Raw genomic sequence first — 17286 nt, forward strand, 5'->3', positions numbered from 1 at the left:
CAAAAAGCAATATACAGCAAACCAACAGGAAATATAAAATTAAATGGAGAGAAATTTGAAGCAATCCCACTAAAATCAGGGACAAAGCTACACACTCTCCCTATTTATGCAATGCAGTACTCAAAGTTATAGCTAGTGCAATAATAAAAGGAGATCAAGGGGATACAAATGGGCAAAGAATAAGTCAAACTATCACTATTTACAGATGATACGAAAGTATGCAGAAGCAACTCAAAAAATTCTAGCAGAGAACTTCTATAGCTGATAAACAGCTTCAGCAAAGTGACTTGATATATAATTAACTCAGACAAATCAGTAGCCTTCCTTTATACAAATGATAAATGGACTGAGAAATAAAATAGGGAAACACTCTACAATAGCCACAAATAATATAAAATATCTTGGGGTAACTCTAACAAAACAAGACAAACGTCTATACAATAAGAACTTTAAATCTCTCAAGAAAGAAATAGAATTAGACCTCAGAAATTGGAGCGATTTACCATGCTCATGGATTGGTAGGATTAACATAGTAAAAATGGCCATCCTACCAAAAGCAATCTACAGATTTAATACAATCCCCACCAAGATTCCAACACAATTTTCAGAGACATGGAAAGACCAATTCTCAATTTTAAAAACAAGAAAACACAGGATAGTGAAAAACAGCTCACAGCAATATAAGAACTCTAAGGAAATCACCGTCCCTGACCTCAAGCTGTACTACAGAGCAATACTGATAAAAAAAAAAGAATGGTGTTAGTATAGAGGCAGACAATTAGATTAATGGAGTAGAATTGAAGACCCACAAAAAAAAAACCCACACACTTATAGACACTTGATTTTTTTACATAGATGCCAAAAATATATAATGAAAAAAAGAAAGCATATTCAATAAATGGTGCTGGTCTAACTGGCAGTCTCTATGTATAAAAGTGAAAATAGACCCATATTTGCCACCTTGCACAAAGCTCAAGTCCAAGTGGATCAAGGACCTCATCATAAAACCAGATAAACTAAATCTACTAGAAGAGAGAGAAAGCAAGAAAGAGCCTCGAACTTATTGGCATGGGGACTGGGGATTTGGATTTCCTGAACAGAAGGCCAATGACTCAGGCTCTAAGATCAAGAGTTGAGAAAGTAAAAAGCTTCTGTATGGCAAAAGACACAGTCAACAGTACAATTCAGCAGTGTACGAATTAGGGAAAAATATCTTCCCTAACCTCACACCTGATAGAGGGTTAATATCAAAAATATATAAAGAACTCAAAAAGCTAACCTCCAAAAAACCAAAAAAAAAAAAAAAAGAAAAGAAAAATCAAAACATGGAGTATAGAGCTAAACAGATATTTCACAACAGACACATCTTAAATGGCCCAGAAGCAGTTAAAGAAATGTTCAGCATCCTTAATCAACAGGGAAATGCAAATCAAAACAACCCTGAGACTCCACTTTACACCAACCTGAATGGCTAATCAAAAACTCAGGAGACAGCACACACTGGTAAGAATGTAGGGAAAGGAACACTTCTCCATTGCTGCTGGGATTGCAAGCGGCTACAACAACTCTGGATATCAATATGGATGTTCCTGAGAAAATTGTACATAGATCTACCTGAAGATATAGACACACCACTCTTAGGCATATACCCAAAAGATGCCCCATCATACCACAAGGACACATGCTCCATTGAGTTCATAGCAGCCTTATTTGTGATAGCCAGAAGCTGGAAGTAACCCAGATGTCCTACAAAGAATGGATATAGAGAATCATTTACGCAATGGAGTATATTCAGCTATTAAGGAGGACATCATGAGTTTTGCAGGTAAATGGATGGGGCTAAAAAATATCATCCTAAGTGAAGTAACTCAGACCTAAAAGGATATGCATGGTATATACTCACTAATAAGTGGATATTAGCCAAAAAAAGTACATAATACCTGGGATACAATCCACAGAACCCAAGGTTAAGAAACAGAAGGGTCCAAGTGAAGGTGCTTCAATCCCCCTTAGGAAGGAGAGGAAAATCATCATCACAGGAGGCACAGGGAGGAGGTGAGAGAGGGGAACAGGATGGAAAGGGGGGCATGATCAGGTATGGGGGAGACAGGAGAGAAGACCTTAGGGCCAGCAGAATGAATAGAAATATGCATCTTCATGGGATGGAATGTGGAGGGACCGTTTAGAAAGTACCAGAGCCCTTGGGGATGAGATAATCTCAGTACTCAAAGGAAAGAACCTTAAATGAAACGCCCAACATTGGGGACAGGCAACTCATAGAGTTCACCTCCAGAAGAAAGACAGGGCATCAAGTGGAGGGATTCAGTTGCCATCCCACAGTCAATCAAAATCTTACCCAGAATTGTCCCTATCTAAAAGAACTGCCAGAACAAAAGTGGAGAGGAGACTGAAGAAAAGGCAGTCCAGTGACTGGCCCAACTTGGGACCCATCTCAAGGGGAGGCTCCAAGGTATGACACTATTATTGATGATATGGTGTGTTTACAGGTAGAAACCTTTTTTCCTCGGGTCCTCTGAGCAGCCTGAAAACCAGCTGACTGAGACATACATAAATACACCCAACCACTGGACTAAAGTCAATGACCCCTGTGGTTGAATTAGGGAAAGGCTGGAAGAAGCTGAGGAAAAGGGCAACCTCATAGAAAGACCATCATTCTTAACTAACCCAGACCCCTGAGACTTCTCAGAAACTGAGCTACCACCAAGGCAGCATACATGAGGTGGTCCAAGGCACCCAACACATATAAAGCAGAGAGCTGCCTGGTCTGGCCTCAGTGGGAAAAGGCATGCCTAACCCTTGAGAGACTTGAGGCCTCAGGAAGTGGGGAGGCCTGGGGGTGGGAATATCCTCTTGGAGACAGGGGAAGGATGAATGGGATGAGGAACTGCCAGTGGGGGAGGGACCAGAAGGGGGCAATGGCTGAACTGTAAAAATAAATGAATAAATAAAAGTAGTAAAAATGCAAAAGAAAAGATTTGTTTATTTTATGTGTATGAGTGTTTTGTCTGCATGTATGCCTATGTGCAACGTGCATGCCTAGTGTTCACAGAGGTCAGAAGCAGGATTGGGATCCCCTGGAAGTTCAGTTACAGATAGTTGTAAACGCTCTAGGTGCCGAGAATTGTCCCTATCCTCTGTAAGAGCAGCAAACGCTCATAACCACTGAGCCATCTCTCCAGCTTCTCCCTCACTGTTTTTTAAATTGTTATATTTATTGACATTTCAAATTATGTCCCCTTTCCCATCCTCCTTCTAAGAGTTCTTCACCTCATCCCCCCCTCCTGTTTGCCTCTGAAAGGGTGCTCGACCACCTATTTCCTTACACCCCACCAGCATCCCCCTTCCCTGGGATATCAAGTCTCTATAGGATTAGGCACATCCTATTCCACTGAGACCAGGCAAGTAAGTCCTCTGCTGCTTATGTGCCCGAGGGGGCAGGCTGTGGACCAGCTCATAAATGCTCTTTGGTTGGTGGCTTAGTCTCTGGGGGCCTAGTCTCTTCGTAATCAGCATTAATTTCTCAGCTCCAGCTGACCAACATTGATGGACAAACTGCCACTTCAAACATGCAATTCAAGTGCCAACTATGTGACAGCATCTTGCAGCCTGGTGGTGGGTTCTCTAAAAGGATATTTATGCTAATAACATCAAATATGTAGTACTATAATTCATATCTATGATTTATTATTCTAGGAAATACAGTGTGAAAATGGGAAAGGTACAATCAGCTCTATTGACCAATTAGGATTTTTTTTTTTTTGCTAACTTCTCCCATGACAGAACTCCATTGGTTAATATGTTAAAACTCTGAACTTCGAAATCTTAACATCATGTTTCATCTTTAATTTCACTTTTCCTTTTCTTTTCTTTTTCTTTCTTTCTTTCTTTCTTTCTTTTTTTTTTTTTTTTTTTTTGAGACAAGGTTTCTCTGGGTAGCCTTGGATGTAGACCAGGCTGGCCTCAAACTAAGAAATCCGCCTGTCTCTGCTTCCCAAGTGCTGGGATTGAAGGCTTGTACCACCACTGCCCTCTAATTTCACTTTTCAAATACCTTAAAATAACTTCCTCAGACATCCACAAATACATAAACTTTATTTCTTCTCTCATCATGAAACATCCAGTCATTTACCATGAAACTCAGGTAATTGACTACTGAGGTCATTGAAAAGCAAGTTCTTTAAATAAAGTAATACTTTTAAAACACTTCCTTTTAAATTTACATTGAAGCCTGTTTTGTGAGTTTACCTTTCTCTGCAGGAAACCTGTTAGCAAAGTAAACCTGCCTGTGAGTTTGCCTTTCTCAGCATGAAGTCTGTCAGCAAGGTAAACCTGTTTGTGAATTTGTATTTCTCAGCAAGACACCTAGTAGCTCTAAGAAAAACCAAGGTCTTGTTTTTACATATGAAATGGCTGAGCAGACAGCTGCAAAGTTGGTGGGAGGAGCTGTCTGAGGTAGGCCTTCTGCTGCTAAACTGTCTGCCACCACCTCTTTCACAGGGACTCTAGAAGAAAAATATAAGAAGTATACACCCAATGACCTCCATTGTCAATTAAAATGACAGATGTTTGCCTGGTCAGGTAGCAGCTATCCTGGGATGCTCCACAGTAATTCCTATGGCCTTAAGAGGACAATCTATTAAAGACAATTCTATTAAGCCAGCTGTTCTAGGACTGTGGAGAATATGAGAATACATGGGAAGTTCATAAGCACAATTAGTACTGCTACAATTTTTGACTCTGGATATTAGAATAGTAATGTTGCCTAACATACCATTGGAGGGACTGGGGCAGCAGAATAAACTCCATTTTGTGCTTAAGATTCCAATCTAAGTTAACTTGTCCTGAGAGAGGCATGGTCCCCTACCTTGAGGTTTGAGAAAAAAATCACAAAATGTCCCTGGCAGTTGCAAAATAGACACAGCAGCTGCAGCTGACTGATAACAACAGAGTGGGCTAAGAAAACATAAGTCTTTCCCAGGTCCAGGTACTTCTTTTGGATGTATGCTCCCTCCTTGTGGTTTAACCAGGTGCTATAAACCAGTTAGCTTAAAGAGCAACATTCTTTTACCCTCTCATGTAATGCCAAGGCTTGGAAACCCCTGCTTGAGTTTTGTTTTCCTTTATAAACCCCCTTCACTTAGACCTGGGGGTTCACTTCCCTTCCTGTTCCATCAGGAAGATTGGTGACCCAAGCTTGAGCTTGACTAAAGACCCTCATGTGTTTACATTGCAGTTGTAGTACCTGGTGGTCTCATTGGGGTTTTTACACTATAATGGTAGATAAGGCATCCTGTAGACCCATGTATGGTAATTACAATAGAAGAACTATACATAGGAAAGCTAATCAAAACTCATGAAAAAATATCTATATCCTAGTAAGCAATCATACATTGTTGATTTTTTTTCCAAAATATAAGTCATCCAAGATATTTGATGGCTGGTCAGTGGCTGGATACCCAAAGAAAGGTGTCATATTGTGGGTTAAGCATTATTTCAGTTAATTCTCTGGTCCACCTTCAATAAAAATGACTCAGACTCAGGTATATTATGACCCTTACAGTGGAAAGAGGATATTGAAACATCCAGATTATTGCAACAGTTAATGCCAAACCACAGATATAGTCTTTGCTTAATGCAAAACCAATGCATGTCTTATTCCATTTCCTCATTTATCTCTATTAATCAAAAATTGTAAAGCCACAGATCTATCACCCATTTTCTGTCCTGGGAGAATTTCTGATAGCAAATAATCAAGCACATCTAGCTTCCATCTTTTGTGGTCACCAGTGGCTGCTAAGCACCATCTTGTTCTTTAAATGATGGTTCTCTTTATTATTGTCCTTTTTCTGCCAAAGTGACTTTCCGTAGAATGAAATAACATTTCTGGTTATTTCTTGCTTTCTTAAGCTTCAAACACACACACACACACACACACACACACACACACACACACCATACTACCATGATGATAGAAGATAGTATCATTCATAAATATTTAACTGTGTACCTTACAAAATATCTGGACAAATTGTGTAAATGAAGAAATATAAAATAAAAAAATTGGAAAAAAAGAGGAAAGTTCATAGCACTAAGTGCCCTGGACAAAAGACTGGAGAAATCTTATATTAACAACTTAACAGCACACCTAAGAGCTCTAGAACACAAAGAAGCAAACTCACCCAAGAGGAGTAGAAGCCAAGAAGCAGTCAAAATTAGGGCCTAAATTAACCAAATAATTTCAAAGAAAACAATACAAAGAATCACCAAAACCAAAAGCTGGTTCTTTGAGAAAATCAACAAGATAGACAAACCGCTAGCCAAACTAACTAAAGGGCAGAGAGGCAGTATCCAAATTAATAAAGTCAGAAATGAAAAGGGAGACATAACAACAGAAATAGAGAAAATTTAAAAAATCGACTCGAGCCCCAGGGTACCTTGCCAGCGGACTCACCCGACACCCCCAAGGGCCCACACAGGATTCCCCACAGGATCCTAAGACCTCTGGTGAGTGGAACACAGCGCCTGCTCAAATCCAATCATGCAGAACCTGAGACTGCAGGAAATAGGGAAGCAGACTACCCGGGCCTGACCTGGGGCACAAGCCCCTTCCGCTCCACTCGAGCCCCAGGGTACCTTGCCAGCGGACTCACCTGACACCCGCAAGGGCCCACACAGGATTCCCCACGGGATCCTAAGACCTCTGGTGAGTGGAACACAGCGCCTGCCCCAATCCAATCGCGTGGAACCTGAGATTGCGGGATATAGGGAAGCAGACTACCCGGGCCTGACCTGGGGCACAAATCCCTCCCACTCCACTCGAGCACCGGGGTACCTTGCCAGCGGAGTCGCCTGACACCCGCAAGGGCCCACACAGGATTCCACACGGGATCCTAAGACCTCTAGCGAGTGGAACACAACTTCTGCCAGGAGGCTGGTTCGAACACCAAATATCTGGGGACCTTCCCTGCAAGAAGAGAGCTTGCCTTCAGAGAATACTCTGCCCACTGAAACTAAGGAGAGAGCTACCCTCCCAGGTCTGTTTATAGAGGCTAACAGAGTCACCTGAAGAACAAGCTCTTAACAGTGACAACTATAACAGCTAGCTTCAGAGATTACCAGATGGCGAAAGGCAAACGTAATAATCCTACTAACAGAAATCAAGACCATTCACCATTGTCAGAACACAGCACTCCCACCCCACCTAGTCCTGGGCACCCCAACACAACCGAAAATCTAGAACCAGATTTAAAAACATTTCTCATGATGATGATAGAGGACATCAAGAAGGACTTTCATAAATCACTTAAAGAATTACAGGAGAGCACTGCTAAAGAGTTACAGGGCCTTAAAGAAAAGCAGGAAAACACAACCAAACAGGTAGAAGTCCTTAAAGAAAAACAGGAAAACACATCCAAACAGGTGATGGAAATGAACAAAACCATACTAGAACTAAAAAGGGAAGTAGACACAATAAAGAAAACCCAAAGCAAGGCAACGCTGGAGATAGAAACCCTAGGAAAGAGATCTGGAACCATAGATGCGAGCAACAGCAACAGAATACAAGAGATGGAAGAGAGAATCTCAGGTGCAGAAGATTCCATAGAGAATATCGGCACAACAGTCAAAGAAAATACAAAATGCAAAAGGATCCTAACTCAAAACATCCAGGAAATCCAGGACACAATGAGAAGACCAAACCTACGGATAATAGGAATTGATGAGAATGAAGATTTTCAACTTAAAGGGCCAGCTAATATCTTCAACAAAATAATTGAAGAAAACTTCCCAAACATAAAGAAAGAAATGCCCATGATCATACAAGAAGCCTACAGAACTCCAAATAGATTGGACCAGAAAAGAAATTCCTCCCAACACATAATGATCAGAACAACAAATGCACTAAATAAAGATAGAATATTAAAAGCAGTAAGAAAGAAAGGTCAAGTAACGTATAAAGGAAGGCCAATCAGAATTACACCAGACTTTTCACCAGTGACTATGAAAGCCAGAAGAGCCTGGACAGATGTTATACAGACACTAAGAGAACACAAATGCCAGCCCAGGCTACTATACCCGGCCAAACTCTCAGTTACCATAGATGGAGAAACCAAAGTATTCCACGACAAAACCAAATTCACACAATATCTCTCCACGAATCCAGCCCTTCAAAGGATAATAAGAGAAAAGAAGCAATACAAGGACGGAAATCACGCCCTAGAACAAGCAAGAAAGTAATCCCTCAACAAACCAAAAAGAAGACAGCCACAAAAACAGAATGCCAACTCTAACAACAAAAATAAAAAGAAGCAACAATTACTTTTCCTTAATATCTCTAAATATCAATGGACTCAATTCCCCAATAAAAAGACATAGACTAACAGACTGGCTACACAAACAGGACCCAACATTCTGCTGCTTACAGGAAACCCATCTCAGGGAAAAAGACAGACACTACCTCAGAGTGAAAGGCTGGAAAACAATTTTCCAAGCAAATGGTCTGAAGAAACAGGCTGGAGTAGCCATTCTAATATCGGATAAAATCGACTTCCAACCCAAAGTTATCAAAAAAGACAAGGAGGGACACTTCATACTCATCAAAGGTAAAATCGTCCAAGAGGAACTCTCAATTCTGAATATCTACGCTCCAAATGCAAGGGCAGCCACATTCATTAAAGACACTTTAGTAAAGCTCAAAGCACACATTGCACCTCACACAATAATAGTGGGAGACTTCAACACACCACTTTCATCAACGGACAGATCGTGGAAACAGAAACTAAAAAGGGACACAGTGAAACTAACAGAAGTTATGAAACAAATGGACCTGACAGATATCTACAGAACATTTTATACTAAAACAAAAGGATATACTTCTTCTCACCACCTCACGGGACCTTCTCCAAAATTGACCATATAATTGGTCACAAAACAGGCCTCAACAGATACAAAAATGTTGAAATTGTCCCATGTATCCTATCAGACCTCCATGGCCTAAGTCTGATCTTCAATAACAACATAAATAATGGAAAGCCACCATTCACGTGGAAACTGAACAACACTCTTCTCAATGATACCTTGGTCAAGGAAGGAATAAAGAAAGAAATTAAAGACTTTTTAGAGTTTAATGAAAATGAAGCGACAACGTACCCAAACCTATGGGACACAATGAAAGCATTTCTAAGAGGGAAACTCATAGCTCTGAGTGCCTCCAAGAAAAAACGGGAGAGAGCACATACTAGCAGCTTGACAACACATCTAAAAGCTCTAGAAAAAAAGGGAAGCAAATTCACCCAAGAGGAGTAGACAGCAGGAAATAATCAAACTCAGGGGTGAAATCAACCAAGTGGAAACAAGAAGAACTATTCAAAGAATTAACCAAACGAGGAGTTGGTTCTTTGAGAAAATCAACAAGATAGATAAACCCTTAGCTAGACTCACTAGAGGGCACAAGGACAAAATCCTAATTAACAAAATCAGAACTAAAAAGAGAGACATAACAACAGATCCTGAAGAAATCCAAAACACCATCAGATCCTTCTACAAAAGGCTATACTCAACAAAACTGGAAAACCTGGACGAAATGGACAAATTTCTGGACAGATACCAGGTACCAAAGTTGAATCAGGATCAAGTTGACCATCTAAACAGTCCCATATCCCCTAAAGAAATAGAAGCAGTTATTAATAGTCTCCCAGCCAAAAAAAAAAAGCCCAGGACCAGATGGGTTTAATGCAGAGTTCTATCAGACCTTCAAAGAAGATCTAATTCCAGTTCTGCACAAACTATTTCACAAAATAGAAGTAGAAGGTACTCTACCCAACTCATTTTATGAAGCCACTATTACTCTGATACCTAAACCACAGAAAGATCCAACAAAGATAGAGAACTTCAGACCAATTTCTCTTATGAATATCGATGCAAAAATCCTCAATAAAATTCTCGCTAACCGAATCCAAGAACACATTAAAGCAATCATCCATCCTGACCAAGTAGGTTTTATTCCAGGGATGCAGGGATGGTTTAATATACGAAAATCCATCAATGTAATCCATTATATAAACAAACTCAAAGACAAAAACCACATGATCATCTCATTAGATGCAGAAAAAGCTTTTGACAAGATCCAACACCCATTCATGATAAAAGTCTTGGAAATATCAGGAATTCAAGGCCCATATCTAAACATGATAAAAGCAATCTACAGCAAACCAGTAGCCAACATCAAAGTAAATGGAGAGAAGCTGGAAGCAATCCCACTAAAATCAGGGACTAGACAAGGCTGCCCACTTTCTCCCTACCTTTTCAACATAGTACTTGAAGTATTAGCCAGAGCAATTTGACAACAAAAGGGGATACAAATTCGAAAAGAGGAAGTCAAAATATCACTTTTTGCAGATGATATGATAGTATATATAAGTGACCCTAAAAATTCCACCAGAGAACTCCTAAACCTGATAAACAGCTTCGGTGAAGTAGCTGGATATAAAATTAACTCAAACAAGTCAATGGCCTTTCTCTACACAAAGAATAAACAGGCTGAGAAAGAAATTAGGGAAACAACACCCTTCTCAATAGTCACAAATAATACAAAATATCTCGGCGTGACTCTAACTAAGGAAGTGAAAGATCTGTATGATAAAACTTAAAGTCTCTGAAGAAAGAAATTAAAGAAGATCTCAGAAGATGGAAAGATCTCCCATGCTCATGGATTGGCAGGATCAACATTGTAAAAATGGCTATCTTGCCAAAAGCAATCTACAGATTCAATGCAATCCCCATCAAAATTCCAACTCAATTCTTCAACGAATTAGAAGGAGAAATTTGCAAATTCATCTGGAATAACAAAAAACTGAAGATAGCAAAAACTCTTCTCAAGGATAAAAAAACCTCTGGTGGAATCACCATGCCTGACCTAACGCTTTACTACAGAACAATTGTGATAAAAACTGCATGGTACTGGTATAGAGACAGACAAATAGACCAATGGAACAGAATTGAAGACCCGGAAATGAACCCACACACCTATGATCACTTGATCTACGACAAGGGAGCTAAAACAATCCAGTGGAAGAAAGACAGCATTTTCAACAAATGGTGCTGGCACAACTGGTTGTTATCATGGAGAAGAATGCTAATCGATCCATACTTATCTCCTTGTACTAAGGTCAAATCTAAGTGGATCAAGGAACTTCACATAAAACCAGAGACACTGAAACTTATAGAGGAGAAAGTGGGGAAAAGCCTTGAAGATATGGGCACAGGGGAAAAATTCCTGAACAGAACAGCAATGGCTTGTGCTGTAAGATCGAGAATTGACAAATGGGACCTAATGAAACTCCAAAGTTTCTGCAAGGCAAAAGACACCGTCAATAAGACAAACAGGCCACCAACAGATTGGGAAAGGATCTTTACCTATCCTAAATCAGATAGGGGACTAATATCCAACATATATAAAGAACTCAAGAAGGTGGACTTCAGAAAATCAAATAACCCCATTAAAAAATGGGGTTCAGATCTGAACAAAGAATTCTCACCTGAGGAATACCGAATGGCAGAGAAGCACCTGAAAAAATGTTCAACATCCTTAATCATCAGGGAAATGCAAATCAAAACAACCCTGAGATTCCACCTCACACCAGTCAGAATGGCTAAGATCAAAAATTCAGGTGACAGCAGATGCTGGTGTGCATGTGGAGAAAGAGGAACACTCCTCCATTGTTGGTGGGATTGCAAGCTTGTACATCCACTCTGGAAATCAGTCTGGCTGTTCCTCAGAAAATTGGACATAGTACTACTGGAGGATCCAGCAATACCTCTCCTCGGCATATATCCAGAAGATGCCCCAACTGGTAAGAAGGACACATGCTCTACTATGTTCATAGCAGCCTTATTTATAATAGCCAGAAGCTGGAAAGAACCCAGATGCCCCTCAACAGAGGAATGGATACAGAAAATGTGGTACATCTACACAATGGTGTACTACTCAGCTATTAAAAAGAATGAATTTATGAAATTCCTAGCCAAATGGATGGACCTGGAGGGCATCATCCTGAGTGAGGTAACACATTCACAAAGGAACTCACACAATATGTACTCACTGATAAGTGGATATTAGCCCAAAACCTAGGATACCCAAGATATAAGATACATTTTCCTAAACACATGAAACTCAAGAAAAATGAAGACTGAAGTGTGGACACTATGCTCCTCCTTAGAAGTGGGAACAAAACACCCATGGAAGGAGTTACAGAGACAAAGTTTGGAGCTGAGATGAAAGGATGGACCATGTAGAGACTGCCATATCCAGGGATCCACCCCATAATCATTATCCAAACGCTGACACCATTGCATACACTAACAAGATTTTATCGAAAGGACCCAGATGTAGCTGTCTCTTGTGAGACTATGCCGGGGCCTAGCAAACACAGAAGTGGATGCTCACAGTCAGCTAATGGATGGATCACAGGGCTCCCAATGGAGGAGCTAGAGAAAGTACCCAAGGAGCTAAAGGGATCTGCAACCCTATAGGTGGAACAACATTATGAACTAACCAGTACCCCGGAGCACTTGACTCTAACTGCATATGTATCAAAAGATGGACTAGTCGGCCATCACTGGAAAGAGAGGCCCATTGGACACGCAAACTTTATATGCCCCAGTACAGGGGAACGCCAGGGCCAAAAAGGGGGAGTGGGTGGGTAGGGGGGACTTTTGGTATAGCATTGGAAATGTAAATGAGCTAAATACCTAATAAAAATGGAAAAAAATCATCACATCCTACTATAAAACCTATACTCAACAAAACTTTAAAAGCTAGATGAAATGAGTGGTTTTCTAGACAAATGGCACATGCCAGATTTAAATCAAAAGAAGGTAAACTATCTAAACAGGCCCACATCGCACCAGAAAATAGAAGTCATTAAAAACCTCCCAACCAAAAAAAGCCCCCGGCCAGATGAATTTAGTGCATAATTCTACCAGACCTTCAAAGAAGACCTGATACCAATTTTCTTCAAACTATCCCATAAAATAGAAACAGAAGGAATACTGCCTAACTAGTTACTCTGATACCAAAACCACACAAGGACCCATTCAAAAAAGAGAACTTCAGACCAATCTCGCTTATGAATATTGATGCAAAAATACTCAATAAAATTCTTACAAACCAAATCCAAGAACACATCAAAACCATCATTCACCACAATCAATTAGTCTTCATTTCAGGCATGCAAGGTTGACTTATTATAGGAAAATCTATTAATATAACCCACTATATAAACAAAGTCAAAGAAAAAAATCACATTATCATCCCCTTAGATGCAAAAAAAGTATTTGACAAAATACAACACCCCTTCATGATAAAAGTATTGGAGAGATCAGGAATTCAAGGCCCATACATAAACATAATAAAAGCAACTTACTGAAAAACAACAGCCAATACCAAATTAAATGGAGACATACTTGAAGCAATCCCACTGAAATTGGGGACAAGACAAGGATGCCCACTCTCCTCCTATGTATTGAATATACTACTCGAAGTGTTAGTTAGAACAATAAGACAACAAAAAGAAATCAACAGGATATAAATTGGTAAAGAAGAAATAAAAGTATCACTATCTACAGATGATATGATAGTATACCTAATCGAATCCCAAAATTCTACCAGAGAACTTCTCTAGCTGATAAATAACTTCAGCAAAGTGGCCAGATATAAAATGAACCCAAATAAATCAGTAGCCTTCCTTTACGCAAAAGATAAATAGGCTGAGAAATAAATTTGGAAAATAATTCCCCTCACAATAGCCACAAACAGTACAAAATATCTTGTGGTAACTCTAACCAAACAAATGAAAGACATGTATGACAATAACTTCAAGTCTCTCAAGAAAGAAATTGAAAAAGATCTCAGAAAATGGAGAAATCTCCCATACTTGCGGATTGCCAGAATTAGTATAGTAAAAATGGTGATCCTACCAAAGGCAATCTGTAGATTCAATGCAATCCCCATCAAAACCCCAACACAATTCTTCAACCACCTAGAAAGACCAACTCTCAAATTCATTTGGAAAGGCAAAAAACCCAGAATAGCAAAAACAGTTCTTAACAATAAAAGAACAGCTGGGGGAATCACCATCCCTGACTTCAAGCTTTACTACAGAGCAAAAGTAATAAAAACTGAATGGTATTGTTACAAAGACAGACATGTTGATCCATGGAATAGAATTGAAGACCCAGAAATAAAACCAAACATTTATAGTCACTTGATCTTTGACAAAGATACCAAAAATATACAATGGAAAAATGGTGCTGATCTAACTGGCTGTCTATTATGTAGAAGAATGAAAATAGACCCATATTTTTACCTTGGACAAAGCTCGAGTCCAAGTGGATCAAAAACCTCAACATAAAACCAGATACACTGAATCTAATAGAGATTAAAGAGGGAGAGAGCCTTGAACTCATTGGCACAGAGGGAAATTTCCTAAACAGAATTTCAATGGTTTATGCTCTAAGATAAACAACTGATAAATGGGACCTCATGAAACTGGAAAGCTTCTGTAAGGAAAAGAACATTTGTCAATAAGACAAATCAACAACATGCAGATTGGGAAAAATCTTCACTAACCCCACAACCAATAGAGGACTAATATCCAAAATATATAAAGAACACAAGAAGCTAACCTCCTGCAGGTGGCGGAGCCATCCTGGGGCCCAGACCACTCAGAGACTAGTCTGTGCAGGTGAGAGTGCAGACTACAGAAGTGACACAGCTTCTGAGACAGGCAGAAGCTACACAGCTTCTGGAGCAGACCCCATTTCAGGCTCCAGACATCCAGGCAACTTCCCGCCAGAGGAGAGGTGTCCACCCAGGAGGGCTCTGCCAGAGCAGGTGGGAGAGCCATCTTGGGGCCCGGATCTCTCAGAGACTAGTCTGTTCATGTGAGAGTGTGGGCTATAGAAGCTACACAGCTTGTGGGACAGGCCATGTTTTGGACCTTCATCTTCAGCCAAGAGGCAGGTCCAAATGCCAGATATCTGTGCACCTTCCCTGAAAGAGGAGAGCTTGCCTGGAGAGAGTACTCTGACCACTGAGACTCAGGTGAGAACTAGACTCCCAGGTCTGCTGACAGAGGCTAACAAAATCACAGGAAGAGCAAGCTCCAACCAGAGACAAGTATAAAAACTAACTCCAGAGATTACTAGATGGTGAAAGGCAAATGTAAGAATCCTACTAACAGAAACCAAGACCACTCACCATCATCAGAACCCAGAACTCCCACCTTAGGCAGTCCTGGATACCCCAAAACACACAAAATGCAAGACTCAGATTTAAAATCATATCTCATGATGCTGGTAGAGGACATCAAGAATGGCTTTAATAACTCACTTAAAGAAATACAGGAGAACACTGCTAAAGAGGTAGAAGAAGTCCTTAAAGAAATACAGGAGAAAACAACCAAACAGATGGTGGAATAGAACAAAACCATCCAAGACCTAAAAAGGGAAGTAGAAACAATAAAGAAAACCCAAAGTGATACAATGCAGGAGATAGAAAACCTAGGAAAGAAATCTGGAATCATAGATGTGAGCATCAGCAACAAAATACAAGAGATGGAAGAGAGAATCTCAGATGCAAAAGATTCCATATGGAACATAGGCACAACAATCAAAGAAAATGGAAAATGCAAAAAGATCCTAACTCAAAATATCCAGGAAATAATGAGAAGACCAAACCTACAGATAATAGGAGTAGATGAGAATGAAGATTTTCAACTTAAAGGGCCAGCAAATATCTTCAACAAAATTACAGAAGAAAACTTTCCAAACCTAAAGAAAGAGATGCCCATGAACATACAAGAAGCCTACAGAACTCCAAGTAGATTGGACCAGAAAATAAATTCCTCCCAACACATAATGATCAGAACAACAAATGCACTAAATAAAGATAGAATATTAAAATCAGCAAGGGAAAAAGGGCAAGTAATATATAAAGGCAGGCCTATTAGAATTCTCGCCAGACTTCCCACGCGAGACTATGAAAGCCAGTAGATCCTGGACAGCTGTTATCCAAACCCTAAGAGAACACAAATGCCAGTCCAGGCTACTATACCCAGAAAAACCCTCAATTACCATAGATAGAGAAGCCAAAGTATTCCATGACAAAACCAAATTCACACAATATCATTCCACGAATCCAGCCCTTCAAAGGATAATAAATGGAAAAAACCAACACAAGAATGGAAACTACACACTAGAAAAGGCAAGGAAGAAATCCTACAACAAACCTAAAAGAAGACAACCACAAGAACAAAATTCAAACTTTAGCAACAAAAATAACAGGAAGCAACAATTACTTTTCTTTAAGTTCTCTTAACATCAATGGACTCAATTCCCCAATAAAAAGACATAGACTAATAGATTGGCTACACAAACAGGACCCAACATTTTGTTGCTTACAGGAAACCCACCTCAGGGAAAAAGATAGACACTACCTCAGAGTGAAAGGCTGGAAAACAACTTTCAAAGCAAATGGTCTGAAGAAACAAGCTGGAGTAGCCATTCTAATATCGAATAAAATTGACTTCCAACCCAAAGTTATCAAAAAAGACAAGGAGGGGTACTTCATACTCATCAAAGGTAAAATCTACCAAGATGAACTCTCAATTCTGATTATGTATGCTTCAAATACAAGGGCAGCCACATTCATTAAAGACACTTTAGTAAAGCTCAAAGCACATATTACTCCTCACACAATAATAGTGGGAGACTTCAACACCCCACTCTCACCAATGGAAAATTGCTAGAAACAGAAACTAAACAGAGACACATGGACACTAACAAAGTTATGAAACAAATGGATTTAATTGATCTACAGAACATTTTATTCTAAAACAAAAGGATATACCTTCTTCTCAGCACCTCACGGGACCTTCTCCAAAATTGACCATATAATTGTCAACAGATACAAAAATATTGAAATTATCCCAAGCACCCTATCTGATCACCATGGACTAAGGCTGATCTTCAATAACAACATAAATAATAGAAAGCCAACATTCACTTGGAAACTGAACAACACTCTACTCAATGATTCCTTGGTCAAGGATGAAACAAAGAAATTTAAGACTTTTTAGAGTTTAATAAAACTGAAGCCACAACATACCCAAACTTATGGGACACAATGAAGGGAGTCCTAAGAGAACAACTCATAGCCCTGAGTGCCTCCAAAAAGAAACATGAGAGAGCACACCTAGAAGCTCTACA

This window comes from Mus musculus, chromosome 7 (genome assembly GCF_000001635.26).
Source record: "Mus musculus strain C57BL/6J chromosome 7, GRCm38.p6 C57BL/6J".
Lineage (NCBI taxonomy): Eukaryota > Metazoa > Chordata > Mammalia > Rodentia > Muridae > Mus > Mus musculus.